Here is a 26786-nt window from a genome sequence, read left to right on the forward strand (position 1 = left end):
GAGTAGAAGTGTGCTTCTGACAATTATCTGTGAAGAACAAGTAGGATTGTATGGTACAACAAGTTAACACTAGGAATTACACAGAAGTGGGGTGGGAGATAAGCATGCATGAGCCATCACTGAATTAGCAATAGAGAAATTATTCAGTGAGCTGTCTTCCTCACAGATTCAAACATGCTTGCTTACCCTTTCTTTCCTTTCACTATTTTTCCATATATTTGACAATCTTACAGCATTTATGTGCAATTCTCTGAAGATTTTATTATACCATGTATGCTATGTCACCATCAACTCTGGACAGCAACTTGAAATTCCTCAAAACCATTATGAGCCACCAGATGAAAAGTCCTCAAATTACTAATACATTTTTTGGGGTGGCCAGTATACTTAAAAAAGCATAAGTGGGAAGGCAGAAATATTGAGCGAGTTGAGCAGAATTTAACTAGTGCTATTGAGGTTTAGGAAGAACATGGTCATTTGTACTTTTTGAAGCTGCAATGAACAAGAATGCAAAACAAGCTTTAGAAGAAATTGAAAGTTACAATGCGCAGATGTTTTGTTGTACTGGAAGTGCTAAAAGAAGAGTTGCAGCATTACTGTAGAATGAATTCTAAGTTCTACATTAGATGGGAGATTTAACTTTTTAGAGAAAACACATTCTGTATCTTCCAATAGGTGTGTGTGTATGTATATGCATATAAAATTAATATGGTTTTATGTATCTATAGATACACAGTTAAGTTCTTTCTGTGGATTAGACCAAATAGATGTACCTGATCCATAAATCCTCATGTGTACTTGTGTATTCTAGCACAGGTAAATAGTTTTGAGGATTCATGTATGACATGTTGTATATATTTTTCCAATGAGAAGATGACAAGAGCTGAACCTGTTTTGTGGTGGAGCAGCGTACACCCATCTACAAAGGCAGCCTTTGTCCTGAAGTACTTAATGTGGGGTTATCACTACTGTGGTTATCATAGCTCTTTATATCATTTTTAAGGGTTAATAAAGGATTTCAAAAACAAATAGAACTTGTTCTTCTTGATGTACAGGCCGATCTGTGGACATCAATTTAATTGCAGTCAAGACTTTGTTACAGCAGATAGATATGCTACTATAGAAATGTTAGGGAAGACTATGGACAAGGTGTCCTATTCAATTGGCTGAGTGACTTGGGACAGTATGCTTGTTCTTTACCCTTTTTTTCTTTTTTGGGGGGTAAGCTTTCCTCTTTGTCTCTTACTGGAATAATACCTACTTGCAATTTTTGTCTAGCTTAAGCTATTGCAGCAGATGGCACCAAAGAGGGCATTCTGTCACTGACCTAACTGGGACATCTGGGAACTTGACTTTTCTGTTCCATATGGCAGTAGCAATCAACCTTTTCAAACTTCCCCTAAAATCACTAGGATTTTTATGCTTCTAACACTTCCTAAAATTTTGGAATTTGTCAAGTGTCCAAAAATTATAGACAAGTTGAAATGCCATTGAGATGAATGTTAAGTTTTGCTTCACTTAACCTGTTAGTGATCTTGGCTGGAGCTTCTGGATAGTGCAGAGACCAGGAACCTTAACCAGTGACATGAGGCCTGTTGTACAAGTGTTGCAATGCAACCCCTTCAGGTCCCTTCTGAGAACAAAGGAGCACTATGGTACCCTGAGCTTGCCTACCTCCCGCTGCTCTTCATGAGATATCTATCCATATGTATGTGAAGAGCTTTTAGCACACTTACATTTTAACCTTTTCTTTAATCACTTTATATAGCAAAATTTACTTCTGTATTTCATTTCATTCCAAACTGCTAGTGTATTAATTGGAGTCATTACAGTCTAGAGGAAGAAAAGGTGGTAATGCCATTGTAGCTATTACGGTACAAAGAATAAGGTTTTCCTTATCCTTTGAGGCTCACTGCTACAGTAATGTGTTTTATATAAAGTCCAGGCAAACCATTTTCCCTCTGGAGATTGAGGTAAAATCAGTGCTGCATGAGTTCTATACAGGATGGTATTTTGGAATGCACCTTCGCATGCAGATACAGTTAGCTTTGGATTTTATGCAGCTGTTACTAAGAAATTTTCCTATGCATTATACTTAAGGAAAGGTTATCCTGAGGGTCTGTAAAGTCCAGGCTGGCAAAGGCTTTGCCAAAACCATGGCATCTGTAAAAGAATGAAACTAAAGAAATTCATCGTTGAGTTATGAATGTTTGTAGATGGAGATGGTAGGAATAACCTGTAACTTTTACTGAGATTAGGGTTACATCTCAAGCCTATTATAGCTATTTTTATGCTAGAAAGAAAAGAAAAACACACTTTAAGTAGCTTTAAATATATATAGTATATACACACACACACATATATGTGTTATATATATAAGATATATGTAGAAGATAAGTATAAAAGATATATAACTATAGCCCCTGGAATCTAATGTCTGTGTCTGTTAAAATATGTGCCAATGAGCAAAGCTAATACAGCAGATACCCCTTTTTCCTACTGAATCCTAGATATGGAGTGTTACGGAGCACAGCTGTTGGTGTGAAGCAAAATTGTCGGCTTTGTTGGAGTAACGACCCTCATCACAAAATTGTTTGCAGTCAGGACTGACTTGAGGTGCTTAGAAGCTCTACACTATCCGTTCCCAGAAGAATGGGTGAGGCGGAGGTAGGAGGGCGATAAAGCTTGGGTTAGCAAACTCTGCTCATGGCAGCCCAGTAAGGCAGCCAACAGCAGGCTCTCCGAGGGCGCAAGGGCAGTCCTGTAAGACTGGGATGGACGGAGCCAGGATGAGGCTGCAGCAGCTCAAGGGCAGAGACTCGCTCCAACAATTTGAGGTCATTGTCTGTACAAGAATTTTCATGTCCTGGGCCTGCTCTTCCACCACAGCAGAGCCCCATACCTTGTGGCCTCGCAGTGGAAAGCCATCATAAAAATCACCTACACAAGAGCTGTCTGCAGGGTAACTGTGGCCAGTGTGGTCTTCTCCTTTCCATGGTCAAGCAAAGCAGTATCAGAAAAGATTCCAGTCTGACTTATATCAATGTATATGAATGCTCTTGTACGTGGAAAAGGATGCAACAGGCCAACACACAATCTTCTGCTAGACCTGCACACCATTTCACACTTCAGGACTACAGAGGTGCGCTCTTTTATCCTAGTACTGACAGGCACCCAGCCCAGCTGACAGTGTAAGCCTGCCTCCTGCATACCCGCAATACTCAGTTGAGCACGAGCATTATTTCCATTACAGTTTTCTCCGTAAAACACAGGAAAGGGTGTTCACCCTTTATAGTTTTGCTGGATGAGTGAAGCGTTTGCTTCCAGCTGAATGCTAGCCTCTCAACTTTTTCAGTAACAGTGTTTCACATGCTTTGGGAGAGCATCCCAACCATCAAGCTGTGGAGTCACCCTAGTGCAGGCACTCTCCACACCTGCTGCTGCAGGTGGGCCCTACTATGTATGTGTTTGAATGTTAGCTTACATTCTCTTATGCTCTTAAAGTCATATCACTCTGTCATTATCAGTCTTAGTAGAGAGTAGGAACACACAAAGCTAGGTTCAGTGATATAATTTTGAGCCATATTATGAATAGTTGCTTACTAACAGTATGAAAGCTGAGGATTCTCTGCACATACAAAGACTACAACCGATCAACCACTTTTATATATTGTATCCATTACCTTAACACTTCAAAATGCAAAGGCCTAAAAGGCCTGTAGCACTGGGTCTTCAGATTCTGTCTTTACTCACTCCATCAGTAAATAAGTACATTAAGTTTATCAGTTAAGTATAAGTCTTAGTAAAGACACTGAATAAAATTAAGTATACTACCAAAGAGGTCCCACAAGTATATAGTAGACAAAAAACATATCATCTAAAGATCATCAGCAATCCAGGAGAAGGGGGTGGGAGGCATTAGTCAACGTATGGAAAATAACATGTTCATTTTTTCAATGTCTTTTTTTCTATTAACAAAAGACAGATAAATCAGCTTTTAGGGACTAGAAGTCCAAAACTCTCTGAGCCAGGACTAGGTTCAGATTGTAGATTGCCACCCTATGTTCACTGTTTAAATCATAAAAAAAAGAGCCAGATATTTTTTACTTTACACTCTGCAGAGAACCTAGGCAGTACCTGCTTCAGCATACCACCACCACAGCAGCAATGCTGAGTTCTATGAGCAATCACAAAAAAATGTAACAGATCAGAGTTTCCCCGTCTCCTCCCCCACAACGAGTGAAAAATGACCCAAATAAGAGGATGTATCTGCTACAGACTAAGCCAAGCATTGTTCAGATTTGGCTTCAAGCCTAGCATTGTTGTAGAAAATTTTGCAGTCATTTTATGAGCAACTAGTCAAACTTCATATATTTATTAACTTTAATTCGTTAAAAAATGTTGCATCATAGTAAAATACTATTTATTAGTTGCACTAGATAAGTTGTTTACATGTAACAAGTCTTGATTTTTATTTTTCTAGTAAATAAAATAATAATCACAGCAGCCACAAAAAGCCATGAAGTTCTTCAGTCATCCAGCAGATGCCGTCTGTGTTACGCAGAGCACACACGCTGAATGGACAAGGCAAAACCCGGGAAAATACTAGACAGAGACGAAAGAAGAAGGTTTGAACTGGAAGAGAGAAGAGATTTTCTGAAGATTTTAATGAGGAAATAAGCTGAGGAGGGGTCTGTAAGACCAGGAGACTGTGTGGGGGTGAAAAACAGCATGATCTGAAATTAAAAAAAAAATAGAACAGTTGTTGTGTGATAATGTTCTATACTGAAATCTGCTGTCTGAGGTTAATTTTATGACACTTCCAACTATCAGGAGGAATCAAATCACCAGTAAAACATAGCTATGGTGATAGAAGGCACCTGAAAAAGTCTGAGTATATTCCTGTATTCACAAGTAAGCAGAACGTTAAATTTCCCCAAAACTAAAGGCATCCCAGTCTTGTACCAAATGTGCATGCACTGGTGATAATTTATTATATTACAGTAATAGCAAAACAATCACATTCCTTTTAACTGTGAATTCAGGGAATGAGGGCTCATAAAATCATAGAAAGATTTAAGTTCAAGGGACCTCTGGAGGCCATCTATGTCCAGTCCCCTGCTCAAAGTAGGGCAAACTTCAAAGCTAGATCAAGTTTCTCAGGGCCTTGTCCAGCCAAGTTTTAGTCACAGACCTGCCTATTCCAAAAATGGGGTCAATTTAATTCATTACATCTCATGGCCTTCTCTGGTTTCCACTTTCACATAGCACTATAAGGTACCCACCAGGTGCTATTTCTCCCTCTAGCTGAGATGCATTGCTCCTTTGAGTCTTCCCTAATTAACCCAAAGCCCCCAGTAAAGAGACCCAGCTGGATCCTGGAACTCAGAACAAACAGTTCCCCAAGTACTTGAACCAGTGAAGTTTAGCTTACAGCACTTTTGTGATTAATTGACTTTCTAAATATTATTATGCTGCAGCAGGAGTTTATCCCTTACTAGGCTTCAGAGAATCTATATGGGAAAACATGCTTATAAGTTTATTTACAATGTTTATCTATGTCTGCATTTTATTAGACAGCAGAGAATTCATACAGAAGAGAACTCTAGTCTGAGGTTTTTCTGCTGTTTAATAAGACATAAACTCTGACTAAAGCATTTCCCATGGTTAGGGAATTCGTTATATCTTATTTGCCCATGAGAATTTTCTGTTGTCTTCTAGAGGCTGAGCCTCAGCAGAAGCACTAACAGATGAAACTTGTTTCACAGAACTTGTAGGAACTTCATTATGTGTTAGGCCCCTATCCTTCTGCCAAGTTTGGCTGAGGTTACAGGAGGAAGAGACTCCCTCTCTCTCCCCCTCTCTTTCCCCCCCTTCCCTCTTTCTCTCCCTCTCTCTCCCCATCTCTCCCCCTCTCTCTCTCTCTCACACACACACACACACCACACATTCCCACATGGAGAACGCATCCACAAACAACTCAGTTGGAAGAGTCTTTCTAAAAATGCCTTCACTTGGGGTTTGCAGCCATTTCTCTCTGATACAAGTAAGCTTCGAAGAGGCAGAAAAATTTGAGTGTTCGGCGTTTTCAGCATTTCCTGTTGGTGTGTTTCAGTGGACCAACTCCCTGCTCCTGTGCTGGTAATCTGGGGTCCTGTTCTAAAGCACTAACCCTTCCCACAGTTCAGATCCTGCACCTAAAAAGCACACGTTCTGATGACTAAGTTTTAGGTACCTACAGCTTTATGGGATTTCCAGGTACAAACAAACAAGTTATATTTTATAGGAATTTGACTCAGTGGAAGCTATTGGGACTGAACTGTTGTCTCTGTTGGATACATATTTTCATCAAGAGAAGAAATAATGCAGCTTTAAAGTTCCAACTGAAACAAGCTGGGAGGCATTTTTTAAGAAATAATTTTGACAGTGTATATAGGATTATAAAACAGAAATCAGGAATAATCAGTAAGAATAAATCAGTAAACAGTTCATCAGTTCTTAGAAAACATTTTAATGACCTTTCAGAATAGGAAGCCAGAACACTGTGGGCAGCATACAAACAGCATCTCTCTGCATTCCAGGAATTCAAACATTTTTTGTTTAGAAAATTCTCTGTATGGTATGTATCTAGAAGCTTTTCAGACTGCTTTTGTGGGCTTGCATCTATTCCATTACTTCATTTTTTCTAATAGGTTGAGGGAATACTCTCCAAACTTGAAAATTCATTTAAAATTTCTTATTTACAACTAACGAACGGAAACGTGGCCGCTTCAAATTCAGTCATAATACTATGATGGTACTAATATAAGCTGTTTGGAATCCTTTTTATGTAATACTTTCTTGCTGTCTAAAGGCATAAGGAGTCAGCACAGTTTAGTAGACTGCAGAATATGACTGGAAAGCAGAAATGTCTGACATCTAATTCCAGTCCTCTGTTGAATGCAGTGTGACATTGTCTAAATTCCTAGAGCATTCTGTTCTCCAGCTAACATCCTATGTAAAATGGGTGTAATAACAACATCACAGTGATATTTTGAGACTTGGTTCACTCTAATCGGTGAAGTTTATTGAAACTGTAAATTGTATAACTGCAGCTGTTACCATCAAAAAGGTCTTAGCCTTTTCTGAAATATTTTTTACTTTCTTCATTTTGGCATTCTCATATGAAGCTGCCAAACAGAATCTGAGGTTTATATTTATAAAGCCTGTAATCATTCCATGAAGTTCAAGAAATCTGGCAGTGATCTGGAAAACTTAGGAGGTAATAAAAGGTTACCAGCAGGAATGCAGAGCTGCCTTGTATGGTAGTGGAGAGTCGAACCAGTACATATTTTAATAATACACTGCAGCTCTTGTCTGTGGGGTGGGCCCTGATTGTCTAGCTCTCACTGTATTTGAAATGCATGGCAGTGTAAACATTCTTCTAATAACACAGAGGTTCTCTTAAACATTTGTAAATAGTTCAGCAATTTTGAGAAATGGGGTGGAGCCTAGAGAATGCTAAAGAAAGAAGCGTTATCCTAACACTTGTTAAACTCGCTGTCCCAAATCCAGTTCTGTTCTTAATGTAAACCATCGTACCTTGCCTTCAGGTGCAATTATACAATGTGCATTTTAACAGACTTGCAATGAGCATACTATTCTAGAGAGGGACGGGACTGTGCCACGTCCAGACCTGCCCCAAACCTGATACCCTAAAATACTGATTTATTTCCACTTAGCAAAAAAAGTCTCCATATTGGCTGTATCATGAGTGCTTTGGAGGATTACTATTTTTTACTGAAGTCTGCTTATGGTGGAAGAGGTGGAGGGGAAAAAAACCAAAAGCATGCAATCAAATTCAGTCGCATTTTTGCCAGCTTTGATTATGTTAGAAAAGCAGTTTTGTAGTGTAATGTGTGAAGTCCATAGAGGTTGGGAAATTTTGAACTTCAGGCATAGTTACATTAGGTAATCAGTTAATTAATTAAGTAGTTTCATTAGAATTATAGTAATGATCTGTTGGGGAAAGAGAATAATATCACACTTACTTTCACTGATAGTTGGGAAATTAATGGTATTCATGCAGGACCAGAACTCCTGAGTTCTAATTTTGGTGCTGGCATTTCTTCCCTTCTCTGATAGAAAGCCTTTACCTTTTCTACTGCTGCAGCTCCATTTTTTTTAACGAGGATGGCAACACTAATGTTTTCAGAACCTTCTGGATTTAATTAATAACTTTAAAATAATTTGAAGGTGAATGGTAAAAAATATTCTACTCCAGGTGATTGTCTACATTCTACAATGTCACGTGACTAAGTGTGGAGATTTTCTTGGCCAGCATTACCTGATGAGGCTTGAGGCTCTTATCTGGATGACTCTCCTGTCTAAATCTTGGCTCAAGGAGGTTTTCTTGTGGGGTCAGGCTACAGAAATACCCTACTTCTATCATTGCAGGTAACTTTCTCTTATTAAGTCAGGTGAATTTCTACACCAGGTGAACTCCAGCTATTCATTTCCTTACCATGAGTCAACTTTTTAAATCAAAAAATCAAACCAAACCACCTTTTAACCCAAAATGGTCTCCTTAAGATTGTTTGGTTGTACATATTGTTTGCTATGGCAGCACTATCACAGCTAATTATTCAGAGAACCTTTACCATAGGAGACCCCCTAAGTCCAAGAAAATGTTGCATCTACAAGTTCTTCATCTTCCAAATCCATAAAAGTAGGTAGACTAGGCCATGACATATGCCTGTGGGTCCAGAATAGGATGTGGAATTTAAGACCCCCATCTTAAAGGAGTCTAACAGCATTCCTAATGCATGGAAGAACACGGGTCTCAGTCCCATAATTTGAGGTAACACCAAGAGGAAGTTCTGAGAGAAGGTCCCCTAGAGAGTCCTATATGAGGACAGGAATTAGAAGCCTTTGAGGAAGGTCAAAGCTACTGGCTGGATATCCTTCACTTTACATTTGTAGGGATTGAGTTGTCTTCCATAAACGAAGCAACAGCAGAGTTGAGTAGTTTAATCTAGCAAATTGTGGTCACAGGAATCTCCACTTCATAGGAAGGGGACAAGAAATATGAATGTATAACTTTTGTGTAAGCATAGTTCTTTTATACCAAACCAGTGCCATCATCTCTGGTATTGTTGATACTGACCCCTGTAAAAACAACTATCAGAAGACCTAAGGAGACACAGAGATTAGACTTGGCTGGCTGCAGACACATACTGCTGTACAAGCCTGCAGCCAGTTTAACTTCCTGATAATTCTCAGGTTTAGGAGGAACTTGTTTCTTTTGGGCTTAAATCAGTAAATGTCATGAGGGAAGAATTTGTTTCACTAAGGACAAAAGGCCAAAGAGCCCGTTTTCTAGAAGGCCTACATTCAGCTGACAGTTTCTCATATGTTAAAATGAAGCTTGCTAGGGAATGCAAACCTATGCTGAAAACTATGTAGGGACACAGATTTATCTAGCATCATGATGCGTGTTATCCTTCACCCTCTGTTGCCTTTATTTATACACTTGACCCTGGGGTGGGTGGGGAAAAAGCATATAGGAAAACATTTTGGGGACAATCTTTTTCCCTTTTCCACCCTTTATGAGTCTTCAGCGATACTAAAGAACAGATAATACTTTCAATAGAGAAGACAATCGAGTTTGACAGTCCATTCATAGCAGCCCATATCAGGGCACAGTCTTCAGATTCAGAAAAAAGTTAAATCAGTCTGCACAATCCAAAAGTTACGTGCCTTTTATTTGAGAACTATTTATCTCACTATCCCATTTATCCGTCCTTAACATGTCTTTGGTAGTGTCCTTGTGGAACCAAACCCTGGCTGTTATTAGGGTGGGGAGTAATAATGGGGCAGGTTCAGTTCAAAGCATCTGAAATAATATCAGAACGCTTCAGCAGCTTACTTATAGCATGAAATTGAGGCTCTAAAAGTGGCATGAGGCCACGTGGAGATAAGTGACAGTGGTAAGCCTGCTGAATAATAGTGGAAGACTATGTTGGGAAGGAGCTAAAACTGGTTTCATAATGTCTTTGTGTTCATTTGGAAATGAACTGTTCATCAGACCATGGTAAGTATCATCTCTGAAAGAGCTAGTTGGAGATGTCCAAAACAGAGCAAGGAAAAAACTGTTGAGTAGTGTGTAAGTTGAGAAGACAAGGGCTTTACTTCTGTCTCTGGTCTTGTTTGTTTAGCAGCCTAGACATGCCCTGACACTATCAGGTACACTTACAACACCTGCTATTGTAGTCAGCGCATTCAGTATCTTTACTCATCCTCTCCATCTTTCTTCATGGACCTGACAAAACAGTCAAACTACAAGAAATGTTTGCATTGCTTGTTGTAAAAGTAAAAGAAGAAGCTCAAAAAGCAAGTTGCTATGGCAGTTACTTCTTAATACGGAACAGAAAGGGAAGAGATTGACTTGTGTAGCCCCTCTGCAAGGTTAGCATACTCACATGCCAATGACTGGCTAATGAAGAGGAAATCTCTGAATTTTTCTGCAAGTTTTCGAGGTCATGCATTATTTCATCTGTTCTGATATGCAGGCATGGAAGTAAGCATCTAAAGAATTGTTTCATTTTTATTTGAAGATTCAAATTTATTGAATTGACCCTGGACTCTGTGATGGCTCTGTCCTATTTGCATCAGAATAGGTATGAAAACTCAAATCACTGAATTCCAGTTTTGAGACTGGAGTCTAACCCTACTAATACAGGAAGAACATCTTTTACTCTGCTAGGCTACATGGTCTTGTGCACCTCTGCAAGGCCAGAGGTGTATGCAAGGCTCATTAAGAACAGCATACCAGAAACAGGTATTTGGGCAGTTTCCTTAGTATGTTTGCTAATAGTACCGTGCCTGAGACAGTGGAAGGGTCTTGCTGATAAACTGCGGCCAGTCTCCTTTGATTCACTCTTTCTTTCAGAACCGTAGAGATCACTGCTAGGCATTTGTTTGACCTCTGAGCTGAGTTTTCAGTATATTGGAGCAGTCTAAAACTGGTGACTCTGCAGCACATCTGAAGGCTATTAGTAGAGATATTGACATCTATCAATAAACATGTTAGGATAAGGTCTTTTCTCCTGTAAACTAAGAAACAATGCTTCACATCAACAAATAGATCTTGGTGGTAATTTCCCTCTTTCCTTTATGTAAGAAAGTGATAGAACTGTATAAATAGGTCCATCCCACACTAAATTCTGCTTTTGCTGGTGCGCTTGCCCAGCGTACTGGACAGTCAATATTTGCTAACTTAAGCAGATATTTTCCTTCCCACCATGGGTGGGAAAGCAAAGATTTAGGCCATCATCTTATACCAGACTGTTCTGGGAATGAAGCTATTTGCAGTGGAGACCAAGAAGAAATGTTAGTCAGCTTGGGTGACCAAAACTGCCAAACACCTATTGCAACAGCTGGAGGCAGTGAAGCAAATGCAAAGTTCTGTTTTATATAAGTTTCAAATAAATCAGCATGTAACAGTCCTCAAAATCTGAAATGTTTTCTTTCCTTTGTTTTGACTAGATTTGTAATAAGTCAAACAGTATAATAAAAGTCAGAGCAGAGCTGTTTAAGCCAATCCTCTCCTTGGCCTAAAACAACAATAATGTAGGCAAGAGAAGTATTTTACTCTTTCAGGCCATTCTGGAAACTAAACTGGGTGGTAAATGAGTCAAAATCTATTTTTCTGGACATTTGTCACTAATTCAGTATGTTTGCTTTGGCAGAATGATAACGTGCTATATTTACCACGTTCAAAGCCAAGGCATAGCACCATTAAGTTTCTTCTATTTTATCCATGTGATATGTATACAAATACAAACAAGTTTAGCTTCTAAGACTCAAACGGCAACATAGCTTTTGCAGGCCACTTATCTAGATTGCTGTGGAATAGTACTGTAAAATATGGCAAATACTCGTGAAAAGCACTTTTATGCTGCTTATACACAAGACTTCAGTGGAAGCAGAGTTTACTTCTGCCAGTTTACAGAGGAGTTAAATGAGCTCAAAAAGGTGCTCTGTGTTCTTCCAGTATCTTAATTTTCCATGTGTACTTTATATCTTGCCAGGAAACAACCAGGCATTAATTCTGCAATTAAATAGCAAAGTGGGCAACACTGGAGATTATGGGCAGCTAACACTGATGTTCTGACTGGTCCTCTGAGTGCCTTTTCCCATGGACAGTAAAGGAATTTGGATTCCTAGACTTATATGTCCTGAACTGCACTTAAGGTAGGTGCCTAAAGTGGCCTTAGTAAACTATGAAGTAAATTTAATGACTGCATGTGAAACCAATTCCCAGTTCAGTATCTGAGCTCTGAACATTCTTGTCTTTGTAAACTGCAAGAAGATCCCCAATGAAAATAACCTTCGGATGCTCAGTATTGAGCCAAATGTGAGATGTGCTCCTTTTTTACACCTTCAGTTTCCTCTGATGCAGACAGTATCAAGGATGAGTGACAAACAAATCCATTCAAGTTTGGCCTTCACATTTCAAAGCTGTAACTGCACATTAGAGCAATGATATCAATAGGGATTTCAAGTGCTACACACCATTAAAAATTTAGTGCTTGATCCTGCAAAGTGATGAGCGCTCTGGCCCTGCTCCAGCAAAACACTTAGAAAGATTGATGGCACTTTTCTTACGTTTAAATATAAGCATGCTATTAAATGCTTTGCTGTATTGGATGAGAGTAAATACTTTCAGGATAAGGTTCATGTCACCTAATTTTAGCCATTAAAAAGTAAGATGTTAAAATGAAGCTTATCGTCAAAGCTCAGCTTGTTGTTAATGAGAGGAGGTAAGCATCTCCAGAGGCTGATTTTGCACCATCTATTTGAGACACTTTTTTCAGAATGGACTTAATGATACTCTGCACATTTCTCTCTCTCTTACTCTCTCTTGATGATGTATCTTTAGCTTAGACTAAACACCTGACTTTGAGACAGTCAAGTAATTCAGATTAATGCTCTGTTCATTTCTGCAGAATTTTTACTGATTTCACATTTAATATGCATCTTTTACAAATTACATTTAAAATATTAAATCTTATCAGCTCAAAATGTAGATATACTTTAAATACAAAGTTAAAACCTGCATCTCTCCATTATCACATGCACATGAAAAGAGTAAATAAATATAATCAGTTTCCTAAACTATTTCATTTTTAATTTTACACAAACAGAATGCAGAAATACAAGGAGTAAAGTTACTTGGCTATCAGATTGTCAGAGAAGAATAATTTTTCTTCTTATCTATTGCTGAATCTGCAGATTTCTATCCCACTCATAGCAATAAAAAAAAAAGGCAAATAGGTATATAGTTCTCTCATGGAAACAATTCAGACAGGGAGAGGTAGTTGCATGTTAGGTGTGGAGTCTTATCTACACACGGAGTCTCAAGGAAAAATGAATTAATAACCTGTTGAGACATTAGAGCACAGTAACATGTTTTTGCAACAGTTGGTCATAACTGAAGCTAACGAGTCTCAAAGAAGCAGCCACCCAGTATTGTGGAAAACTCTGTATTTGGCATTTGCCAAGAGCTCCTTGTGTGGTCCTGAGATCCTCTAAATACTAATAAAATCAAAAAAAAAAGGTAATATCTAATGTCTTTTCCCTGGAAGTACACTTGGTACTGGAAACAAGACACAGAAAGCTGTGCACTGATTAAGCATAAGAAGCTCAGCTGAATAGAACTTGGATAGAAAATGTGAAGTTTCATTTCATACAGTATATGACTACATATTTAATTTACTTGTAGTATCAATAAAATAAAACTTTTATCACAATCTTGACATACAGAATAGCTTTTTTTAATACAGTGAAGTACTAGATAAAGCACTTTAATGATATGTTCCCACAGGCACAAGCTGGTACATCTTAACTGCCTGTCAGTTGAACCACAGTGACTGGTTGTGTGCATGGTCCTAGCCCATTACAAATGTGAAGCAAAACAGGCAACTTAACCCATCTCTATGGGTGATGTTTTATAAGCCCATTTTACTCTGCATTTGCAACAGGCTAGGAGTGCACATTGGGCAGTTACTATCAGTTAACTGAAAGCTAATAATATCTTGCAGTCAAGAGGGCATAAAGAAATAGAACTGGGAACCAGATGAACTAGTGACTCTTGCATCGATAAACTGGATTTTAGAAGGTGAAAGGTAGGATTTTCTGATTTATTAAGCTTTCCTTTTTTGTCAGCAAACAATTATATTACAGTGTAACTCTACACTAGAGTCTGAGCCACAGTTTGATTAAACTGTGTGAATCCACAAGTCAATCTGCTGAAGAAATAATTAACACATGGTTAGTTACTTGAATGAGTAACTCCTACCTATGTGAGTAAAAAAGCTTGAAGAAAGCAACTGATTTGCATTCTCCAATTTTTTAAATCATAGACTTCCTTCTGCTGAATCAAGACTGAGAATTAAAGTGTTATTTATCTTTCCTTTCTTGTGTTTACTCTAAACATGGAGATACTTAAACTTTTTGTTTATGGTAAAACTGAGATGATTATTTTCATAATGCGGAATTTTTTTACACAAATCACTGGGATTCACACATATCTCTTCTTAATAAATGATTGCAGTTTGTCTTATTTCGTTTCCAAACTATGCATATCAGCTCAGCATGTTCCTTTAAATCATACAGAAATGTGTTAGGTTGTGGTAAATCTACTGGTGCGTCTTTGTTCTCAAGAGCTGCTTTTCTCATCCGATCTTTTAGATATCTGATTTGAGCTTACATGGATGCTTAACACTTTTGCATTTAACACCCTTTGTATATTTTAATTCATTTTCTGAAGGACAATCTTAATTGAATTTTCTCATTAGGAAGAAGTGTTGAAATTGGAATATACTCATCAAAAAAAACATACTCTCCTGGCTATCAAAGGTAATGCATTGTCCTGCAGTTTGACTAGCTGTATGGACTCAGAGAGGTCACTGGGGTTCCTAGTGAACACAGGAATCTGTGGGATGTAGGGCTGGGGCAAAAGTATTCATTTGCTTTGCCTAGGAAAAGGATCTGAAATATTCCTGAGAGGGCTTTCAGACTCTACCCAGCTGAAAGTGTTCCATCCTGAAGATGGATAATACTGATAACACACAGATGTTGTTTATTTGTAGAAACCCATTTCTTAGATTTTAGAACTATCAAGGGTCTATTGAGGAAAAAAGATTTTCCAGCATGGTGCAGCCTACCCTTGCTAATGAAGCATTTGACCCCATGTCTCACTCCACCAGCTTTCATAAGCTGCAGTCCTAACAAGTGACTCACTGATAGTCTAATGTGGCTAGAAACATGCAGAATTGCTTTACTTATAAGTCCAAGAGATTCTGGGAAAGGAAACTCTTTGGGAACTTGTTGGTAGCTGCAAAAGCTGCAAAACATCTAAGTGAACTTCCGACAGCTGATGGGTTGGATCTTTAGCTGCTGTAAATAAGTGGCAGTCATAACAATATAAGCTTGGAATAGTAGTAGTAGGTCACATCAAAAAAACATTTAGTCCAGTATCCTGTCTCCAACAATGGCCAAAAGTCAATGTCTAAGGAACAGTCATTGCCTAAGGAAAACATAAGATACCTTGCCAAAATACATTCTCATCCTTGCAATATTGTCAGCCAAAATTCAGCTCCTTTTCCTGAGAAAAATATAGATTTTCTTGCATTTAATGATGTTCTCTGTTTTTTCACTCATGAACTTGTTCAGTTCCCCCTTACTGCTGTGTAAACTTTTAGCATTCACAGCATCCTATGGCAAAGAGTTCCCAAGATCAACTGTTTTGTGAAGAATAATATTTGTGCTCTCCTTTTACACCTACCTCCCACTAGTTTCATTTGATGCCCCTAGTTTTCATACTGGAAATGACAGGTGATACCTATTAATCCACTGCTCACCACATGTGATTTTTATAGACCACTATCTTATCCACCCTTAGGCATCTCTTTCCTAGATAACTCTAAGCTTAATCATTCCTTCTATGGAATACATTTGATGCTTTTGACCGTATTTGTTGTTCTTCTTTGAACTTCACCATAGATTTGCTCAGTGGCGTAATGATGTTACCTGGGTTTTTTGCTCTCTATTCCTAACAGCTAGGGTGGGGTTTTTTTCTTTTCTTTTACTGCTATTCAGCATTAAGCTGTTGTTTTGGATTCTTATTCCTATAACTGACTTTCTTCTTTTCCACTAACTTTCCAAGGTGTCTGTTATGCTGGTGTCTTCATGGATAGCTAGACATCCCAGTTCCCCCTCTTAATACCCAGACTTCTAGCATTTATGAAGAAGCACATGTACCACTGCATGTGTCCATCACTCAGAACACAGAATTTCCATAATTTAGGGAGGTGCTGTCCCAGCCTGTGTCCCATGCCTGCCAATCCCTTTTCAGTATAAAAGCTAACTCACTTGTTAGTTTACTGTCAGCAGGGAGGTACCATGATGGTTCAGGTAAAATCTGTTTTCTTGTACAAGCTGCTTGTATTTCAGAAGTGTCCTCAGCTCCGAATGAGTCTGAATCTGTGCTCCTTTCTTGTTGTGTCAGTCAGACAACACCTGCCTTTGCCTCCTCCAGTCATTTTCCCGCTACTAACAGCTTGTCTAAGGATACTGACACCGAGGTCCTGGCCATCACTCCATTGACTCCAGGGAGGCCAGATTAATGAAGAACCTGGCTGCTATCTAAGCTCCACACTGGAAGAGCATAGAATTCCCCTGAAAAAAATAAAATCAAAATCAATACAACCTTCATCAAATAGGTTTCTATCAATTTATTCTAACTGAATAAAAAAGCAAGAGCGTTCATCCATGACTTGTGGTACTCTTTGTGATTACAAGCATACTTAAAATGTCAACATATACAGTTCAACCACTGTGCCATAAATAACATTAGACCACCAAAAGTACTTCACACGGTGACATCATACTCCTCTCCTATTTGTGTAAAATTAAAACAAATAGGCAGACTTTGGTAGACCTTGCTAGTTCGGCAAATCAGGAGAGTTCCCCTTTCAGGTTCTTAGTGTGAGATGACAATTCCGCAATGGAGGTGCTCTCTTAAGGAATAGTTTGGCATCAATGTTTTTATATTACAAAGCAAGAAAAGTCCAGTGTGGATGTCTCAGCTGACCATGAGACATCAATAAATTGTGAAAACATGGTAAGGGAGGATGTCACTGCCTGCTAAGTAGTTCCTGTATGCTATGCAGATTGATAGGTTAAATCTAAGACCTCAGATTTTGCCAAAGCAATGGTTTTCACTCTGTGCTCTGTGCATTCCACACATCTGGACAATTGCTCTGTTTCGTTTTTGGAGTGTAGAAAATGAAAAGCACTGAAAACCACTAACCTAGAGACAAAAATAATAGCAAATGAGGCAGCTCATTGAGATTCTTCTCAGTGATTCTTAATAAATAAGTGCCAGGTTTTGCAGCTGATTACATTTTTGTGCTGGTCAGTGATTTAGTAACTCCTTCATTTACACTTTGCAGCAGTTGTCTCACTTCAAGAGGAACAGCAAGGGTCAGTTCTACCACAGACTGCCTCTGTGCTGTCTTGGCCACTGACCTTACCTACATAACCAGCTGTGTTGAAAGATCTGGCAGTTTAATCTCCATATGCTTAATTTCCACAATCGTAACAATAATTTAATTTTCCCTACTCTTTGTTTATTTTGTAATACGGAGACAGAGCAGTCTGTCAGGGATAGGGTCTGTTTTTTTCTTAGTATTGGGAGCCCTCCAAACCAAGAGCAAGCAATACCTTGAGCCTGACTTTAAAAATTGTGAGGCTTAAGAAATAAAGAAAAAAAGGCTGTGTTTTTTCTATTTTGTGTCTGGCTTTGGAATTTTAAGATTTTCCTGCATGGTTATGTGAATAAGAAAGCTTTTTTATTAAGCAATAGTTTAGATTCTTGCATATCACAAGAGAACAGGAAAGAGGGCTTTAAGAAGTGCACTAGAAATCTTGAGAGTCGTAATAAAATCATGACTACTAGCAATTTCAGCTACTATATCTTTGTACGGTGCCTAGTACAAGCGACAACAAATACTATGTATTATTTTTACTCTTATGCTATCAGCATTTGCTGGTCACAGGAGCAATGTGTTTCTGATGAATAGAAAGTGGAAGATCACAGCTCTATTGTGTGTCTCACAAGTAATTTTTCTGCTGGGCCTATTCATGGTCATTTTACCCGCAACACTACATCTTGTTGCCTACAGGAAGAGATTCAATAACGTTTGCTTTGGGAATGTTTCAGGTGAAGCATACTAAAATTGAGATCACAAGGGTCCATATCTTTATTATCAGGATCGAGGTAAGGAATCTAATACCTCAATATCCACTGTCATAGACCATAATTTGGGAATGTGCTCTAAGTATATTCTTCAAGATAAGCACTTCTTTAAGTCTTTGTTTAAGTTATACAACACTGTAGCTTTGAGCATGAATTGTGATCTATCCAGAGATCTCCCATCGACTTCCATAGGAATAGATCTTCTTTCAGGTCAAATTACACATCTCTGAACTCAGATCTACAGCCGTGGTTTTCCATTGTTTTATCTTTCCTTTATTAAATGTAGTGGTGAAAAAGATCTCAGATCACTAACTCATCATCTTGATCAACCATCCCCCCCCCCAGATGATTGTTTAACCTCTCCTTATAGATCCCAATGAAGAAGGAACTGCAGTATCCATAGATCATTTGAATAAATTCATTGACCATACACTGCTAAGCAAAGCATACTCTTTGCTGGCAAATATTCAAAAATTAGTAATCTATTATTAGTAAGACTTGCTTAATGAAAAAACTATTCATGGGAGCCTTCATCATGATGCCCCCAACCCTGCTAAATTGATCAGTCAGTCGTACTTTATTTATACCTAATACAAATTTGGTTCCTATCTCAAAGTTAGAGCTTTTTTCTGTGCTAGAAATGTTTGGCTTAAAAGAAGCATGGAATCCTCTTCAAAATACCTTTTCAAATATGTAGCTTGAGGAACTACAGTTTTTCTCATTTGCCTTCCAAATATGCTCTTTCTCAGCTGAGGATCTTAATAAAACAACACGTTAAGATCTCCACAGTGTGGCCATACAGAAAAGTGGTCACTAGACCAAGAAGCCGTTCCCTCACGATGCGATGTTCAGAGACCAGGTGCTACCAGAGGGGCTGATTCTGCAGATACTTAGCTGCAAGGGGACCCTGTACACAGCCAGCCATCATTTCCTGCTCCACAGCTTACCAGGGGAGGACACTAGTGACAGTTACTTGAAATAAAGTTGAAAAAAACCTCCATTTGACAACACTATTGGTGACATTTCAGTCCATATAGTTCAATTTAGTTTAGATTTGCTGAGCACCAATGTTTTTTAATGCATTTGAAACTTTTCTCTAGCTAAAAGTGGAAAGGAAAAAACATTTTGAAATAGTCAGCTTCAAAAGCTATGCAACAAATGTAGCTGTAGCAAAGAATAATGTTTGTTGGCATTCTCCGAACATATTGCAGATCATTTACGGGTCTTAGCAAAATGCCTACACAGTGCCAGGACTAAGGAGTGAATTAGTGTGCTTCAAGCTGGTGAAGCCGTTTTCTTCAAACAAAATACTGAGTTTAGGAACTTCATGAACTTTCCAAAAGTCGTTTTCTTCATATCTGGATAAGAAGCACTAACCAGTTAATTATTTCTGGATAGTTATTCTTAGCTTTTATAAATTATTTCAGTGCCGCTGTCATTGAGCAATCACTACATGCATTTTAGGTCTGTAATTCAGATTGCTGTTGTTGAGCTGCTTACCATAGTCCCCGCCTGTCATCTGATTTTTTTTTTTTTCATAATTTGCATGAGACATGTTTGTAATCTGGCAGGATAAATTCTGTCCTGTAGCCAGGCATGTTGCAAAACTCCTCTTTTTTTTTTTTTTTTTTTTTTTTGTCCATCAAGAGCTTAACAGGATTATCTGAGGAACTTTCAGTGCCTTCTGCATTAAAAGGCTATCTAGGTATCTGCTGGAAGGGACTATTTTCCCTGACTGATTCTAAAGAGTATGAAATCTACTTTATTTGCATTAAAATAGCTATTTCTGCTAATTGAAAAGAATTCTACAGACCAACTGAAATAATGTGACATGCAGCTATAATCCAAGGAGCCAGCCAACCAGAATGTGTTCATTTATCATAGTTTTGCATTGTTCTGCTGACTGCATGATGACAAAAAATAATAATTAAAAAAAATCTTTTGTTCCCTTTCACTAACCTAGAAGGTCACAAAACAGACAGTTCCTTCTTGATTACACTAAATAAATAGAAGTCTGATTCACAGCGGTGAAACAATCACTTGCCAGCTGCCAAACCCTATAAAGGGTAAATCTGCTTTTACTCTGTGAGCCAGATTGATGAGTCACTGCAGCTATGACTAATACCAGCAAGAATTAAAATGTACCCAATAATATAACCTCCCTTTGTACTGCATGATCGTTACTCAATAGCAGACCTGTCAAACAGGTGCTGCTGGGGGAAGCGAGACCACCCCAGCTGCTGCTAACCAGAACCAGGGCCCTTTCCATTTCGATTACATGTGAGCTACTGGCATACATTTATTGCATTCGCAGGCATAAATTCAGTGTGGGTGTTGAATAATTTTGAATAATGACTCTTCATTTGGGAGATTAGCCACTATGGAAATAAACACCCTCTTCTCCACCCTCCCTCTCTCGATTAGCCGCCTTCAGAACAGGCTGTAACCAGCAGTTATTGCCAGAGCCCTAATGAAGTGTGCTTGGAAGATGATAATAGGCTTTTAATCAGAAAAAAAAATAAAAAATGAGGAGGCTGGTTCAGAAAAAGCCAAGAGAGTTGAGTTAAAGATTAATGGATTTTCTTATTAAACATACACTACAAAAGGCTGATGAAAGCTGGAGGAAATGAAATGGTTGCTTAGTGTTTTGAAAATTATGTAAGAAAAATGTGTTAAAATAAAGAAAAAAAATATGGGATTGTTCAATCATTTCCTTTCCTTAAGCGGGTGAGTTTGCTAGTCCATTGAAGTCACTGACAAAATTCCCTGTGACAGCAACTAGCCAGTTCATCAAATCTACTCATTACCTAACTGTGTATTTTAAAAACTCATTGAAATTATCTAATGCTCTAAGATACTTGTTTTAACTACCGTTCATACCTCCAACACACATCACAATCCATTAAAAATTCCTTTAGAGAAATAAGACAAGTCTTTGTCATTTCTTAGTTCAGCAATACTACCTTTAATTCCTAGAATTAACCTGCCAGAATCCTTAACCCCCTGTAAGATGTATAGGGTCCCCAGATAACACTCAGAAATTAGAGGGAAGAAGAATCATCTGAACTAAGCAAAAAAATGAAACAAGGGAGAAATAATGGTTGCTTAATCAAAGAAGCTGTCAATCCACAGCTAAGCGTCTATGTTGTCAGCCTGACAGGAACCTCTCTGTATTTGGATCCTCTGGAACAAAACCCATCATGGAGCCTGGCCCCGAAATTTGGTTTTCTGTTTTTAAAAATAAAAAGTCATCCTAGATTAGGTTAATTCTCTAGTCACATGGTTATAGGAAATTTTGATGGGGATGTCTCAATCAAAAAAAGCAAGCAAGGGAAAGACACTGTAGTCAAACACTTAAATCATGAATGGTGAGAAGAAGCTTATATCTGCAGTCCACAGCAATAAACATGGGACTAAAAAGCAAAATAGCTTCAACTAGAGAGAATGAAACTCTTGCAATTGCTTTTTAAAACTGGTTAGGAAAGGTACTTCTATGACCTCTACCATGATGTAACTGAATGCTATAATCTCTAGATGTTGGAGAATAAAGCTGGCAGTCCTCAGTTTGGAAAACAGTATCATATTTATTACTAAATTGTATCTGGTTTAATTTAAAATGCTATAAATCATTAATTTTTCAGATCAAATAAAATGTTTAATTAGGTTCATATATTTTAAATTAATTTCATTTTTATTTGCATTTAAAAATGAATTTGTTAAGGATAGCATTTTTTTCATTACATTTTTCAATTCAAATTCAAATTCAATTTCAATGCTCCATGTATTTGCCTGATTTGGATTGAGCTGCCTTTCTATAGAACCCAGAGACTTCATTAAAACTACTTTACTTTTTAAAATAACTGTTTTTAATGTTTCAGTCTGTAGCGGAATGGAGAACAATTGTGCTAGAAAGCAGGTCATTCCACTTTTTTTATAATTGCAACTTTTCACATACAAGTATTAGCACAAGAACAACAAATGGATACATAATGAAATATAAAGTAATATGCAGTGAAGCACAGTAAGATATTTACCCTATACTGTCACAAAAAGATAGAGGAGGTTTAGATACCTAAACCACCTGTCTTAGTTTGGATATAAATACCTAGACACTTTTTTCTGGAGATTCTATCAGAACAAATTAGTATATGTCCCTTGGGGAGCAGGGTTATAAACTGCAGTCATGTCACTGTCTATGAAACCTCTGAATAATACATGTAATTTGTGACTCATATGCCAAGAATCTCAATTCAGTACATCTGTCAGCAGTACTAACTGTTCTAAGATTTTTTTTAATAAATGAATGTCAGTCATTAATCAGTCATTTAATAGCTATAAAACTCTCAAAAGCACAAAAGCATATATAAAGCTGTACACTATAAAACATCCTCGAATGGGAGAGGGAAGTCAATGAACTGGGACTGAGTTTCTGTTTGAAACTCCTTACCTGACCTTGAGCAAATAGCTAATTTTTCTGCACCTCAATTCTCCAGTTATAATGAGCTGATAATAATTCTCTACCTTGAAGAAGTGTTGTGACGACAAACCCATAAATATTTGAGAGAGGTTTACATATACAATGGTAAAGGAGGCCATAAAAACAGCAGGCAGATAAAAGTGATTCAGCATCTGGAGTAAAATCATGCTAGTTTAATTCATTTCAAATTTCATCTTCCTGGCTGTATGTAAGAATATCGCATGAGAAATAAAACATGGGTTTACTCCTGAGGAGAAGACCCGAAGAGAAATATCTAAAATCTTTCTCTTTAGATTTCCATCATGTTCTTCTGTCCTTGTAGACTTTAACATATTGGGCTCAATTTTTGCATGTCTCTTTGGACATTTCATAGCTATTTTTTTAGCCCAGAACTAAATGTCTGGACAAAATTCTGGGCTCAGGCTACTCAGGAGGGCTCGTTGACACAGCTGGCTGGAGCATGAGGAAGCAGCAAGCCTTCGAAGGAGTGTGGCTGTCCCATAAACCCAGTCAGCAGAAACTGCTCTGGAAGAGATAGAGAGACCCAGGGTCTGGAAGAGAAGCAGAGGAAAGAGGATAGACATGCAGAGGAATCTGACTTGAACTTAGAAAACACCCAGGAGAGTGAAGAGAGTGAATCCAAGATACCAGAAACAAAGAAGGCTGTGTCTAGTTTTATGATTTTGTGTGGATGGAGACACATCTTTACGTCATCTAAAGTGAGGACTAAAGTAGAGGCTTTAGAAATTTTCAGGATACTATCTGTTTCAGCTGACATAAGTCTCTAGAGACGTGCACTGTAAACCCAGATAACCCACGAGGATGGAAGTCTTCAAATGGCATGTATGAATTCAGCACCTGCACTGCTACAGGTTTCTGCAACTGAGAGGCTCCCAGTTTTCATCAAAAAGTAGCAGACAGGGAGGGATGCATACAGTGACAAAATGAAAAGAAGCGAGAGAGTGCTGTAGCTTAAGGCATGTTTAAAAGTGAGTTCAGTTTATGAGACCCAGATAGAAGCAGCCTGATGGTTTCTTTCCAACAAGCTTTAGAATAGAACTGTAATAGACATAAAAGCTAAATTTAGCTGTAATTCTGTCAACATTTAGTTGGAATACACTCCATGAGCTCCTCTCTTTTCAGAAGTGTAAATTGCATCTGCGTGTATGAGATGTAGCAAGGCCCCAGAAGCCTTAATAAGATTGATTGATTAGATAGAAGATTTTGCAGTAATGCTCGCAATGGAAGGGGTAACGGTATGAAATCTACTCCCGGCAGGGAAATGAATTCTTGATGGCACGTGGTTTTCTCCAAGTCAAGAGAGATTGAGAAGGTGACAAGCTTTTATGCTCTTCAAGCTTTTTGCATGGCTGGTGTAGAGACTTTGAGAACTGCCTTCAAGAAGTGCTTTTTGAGAAAGGGCTGATTAGATGGAGACAGCAACAGTACCGTTATTGTCCATGTGACAGCCTAAGGCTATGAGCAAAGTACTGTTTTAGTGTTTTGCGATCATCTCCCAGCAAGTTACTACCTCTCCCAATCTGGCCTCACTTAGGAGAAAGATAAAGCCAACAGAAAGCCTTGAGGTTTCTTACTCTTGTACTTTTTTTTTTTTTTTTTTTTTTTTGAGCAGGATGTCAGAGACAAGCTGGTTCCTCTGGAATGTTTGGCAACTAAAAATAAGGCAGAAAGGGAAAAAACACACAGTGTGGCATATCAGATTTCTGGCTTGAGCAAATGGAGTGGAAACAGTACCCCGTTTTCACTGGATATGCTCTCGGTCATGAAATAGTAAAATTGCAATCGAATTGAAAAAAAAAAGGTATACAAAATAAAAATTGTCAGACTTTTAACAGCATGGTTCCAACAGCAGGGAAAAAGCCCTGTGCATCCTTGAAGTGTTCTTAAAAATGTTTTGAACTACGAAGAATGATTTACCAGAAACGCAGGTTTTCAACAAACGTAGTGAAGAATCTAGAGATGGGCACGATGCCAAACTGCATCAAATAACTGGTTTATGCAACTGTTGTATGTAATAAATCTTTTTGTGCCATAACAGTAGTGGGATGGGGGTTGCAGTATTTTGGGGGTAAGAATAGAGATGTGGTACCATGTGAGAAAACTGGAAAACAGGAAGCGTATGTTGGGATCATCTCCAAGGACTGTACCGAAGACCTAAGACTGGAAAAGCAAAGCAGAAAATTGACCATACTGCAAAAAGAAGCAGAGGCTTATGTTTTGAAATTTCCGACCCCACCAGTGTTGTAATGTATGATAGGGAAAAAAAGAATGATTAATAAAGCTTCGATTAGGGCACAAGGAGAAGGCAGTGGCACAGAAAGAAAAAGGAAACCATAAAGCAAACAGAAGAAGTAGCAATAGTGAATACAACATACCACCAATATGCCTTGAGCAATATGCAGCAGCAGAAGAGAAAGGGCAGCTAATGAAAATCAACTCTGAATAATATGATAACAATATCAATTACTAACAGAATAGGAAAAAAAGTTATTTATTATTGTTGTTGTTACTGCTATTTATTACTGGGCTGAAGCCTGCTAAGTGACCTTTCTACTTGATTTTGTTTTGCTGCAGATTTGTTCCCTAATATTTTCAAGCATCTGTATCTGCCTACTGATTGAAAGGGAGCTGTTTTACATATCCCACAACACTTTTTAAACATCCATCAAATCCGAAGAATATTTCTTCTTTTCATTCAGAGGAGTATCTGTAAGAAATAAACTACACCTGCCTGGAGAGACTGAGTGCTACCTACGGCTGGGGAAAAAAGCAAGTTACAGGCTTATGCAGGGCAGGTGCTGTCCCCAACTGCTGGACCTGTGTGCATTTCAAAACTGTGTCTGTATGTTAGAATTAGCCAAGATCAGAAAGTCAGACAAGCAACGAGATTGTGGAATGGATGAAAGGCCAGAAGAGGCTTCTTTTAGACCAGCTACTGGCTAGACTTAGAAAGAGAGAAAACTGGCCCCTCTTGTTCCATCCCAACTTCAGCAAAATAGGACTTTGTATGCATTCTTTGTGACAAAACCAAATTGCCACGGGAGAGTACCTGACTTCCCAAAGGCAATAAACCCAGCAAAATTTCCAAATACTTGTGCGAGCTCAGGAAGCGCATTTGAATAGGCCCAAATCCTGCATGTGCAGAACATTGTATAAACACATAAGACAATCATCTACACAGAATTTATGCTGTGAGAGGTGAAGAAGCAGCAAAATCTTTTGGCTGCATTATGTGTTCAGTTTTGACAGCATCATGACAATCTGGAAGATTATGTACAGTTTGTAAATTCTGCTATGAAACTCTGCCCACTATAAACCGTGTTCCATAGGGATATAATCTAGAATTCCTGATCAACAGGACCATGTTTCAATAAGCCTGTTTCATTTGTGTTAAGTCACCGTTAAGTGCTCCCAAATAACAGAAGATATGAGTCTGGAAAAATTATGAATTTACCAGTTTAGTTTTTCAGCATAAGGTATAAAGCCTTCTGTGTTTTAGCTCAAGAAGACATGATTTTATTTGCTGATGCTAACCAAGATAAGATTCATATGGGCCTCTGTGAATGCAAGTGTTCTTTTTGCAATGGAGAAAGACAAATCACTGTAGATGAACTGTATATGAAATGCAAGCGCCTTCACCCTGTTTTGAAGAGTGTTCTGAGAAATGAGTCTTGTCACAAGTATTTTCACCAGCTGAAAAATGACACTGTCAGTGCTTAACTTTGTTCTTTATGTGCTTTAATTTCAGTAACCCCTAAACAGGAATAAAACTATGCTCCAGGCTGTCTGAGGCGTACAGCCCCATCCCCATGCTTGCATATTGCCTGAGGAAGAACAGCAGTGAGGTGTTGATCAAAAGGGAGCAACACAGAAATTTGAAGCAAATATTCTGCAAAGAAAGGATACTGGGGTGTGAGAATCGCAATAATAATTTTTCTTCCTTCTCTTCACCCCCAAGCTTTTATTTGATTTTTGGCAGAGGGA

Source organism: Apteryx mantelli, chromosome 1 (genome assembly GCF_036417845.1).
Source record: "Apteryx mantelli isolate bAptMan1 chromosome 1, bAptMan1.hap1, whole genome shotgun sequence".
NCBI lineage: Eukaryota > Metazoa > Chordata > Aves > Apterygiformes > Apterygidae > Apteryx > Apteryx mantelli.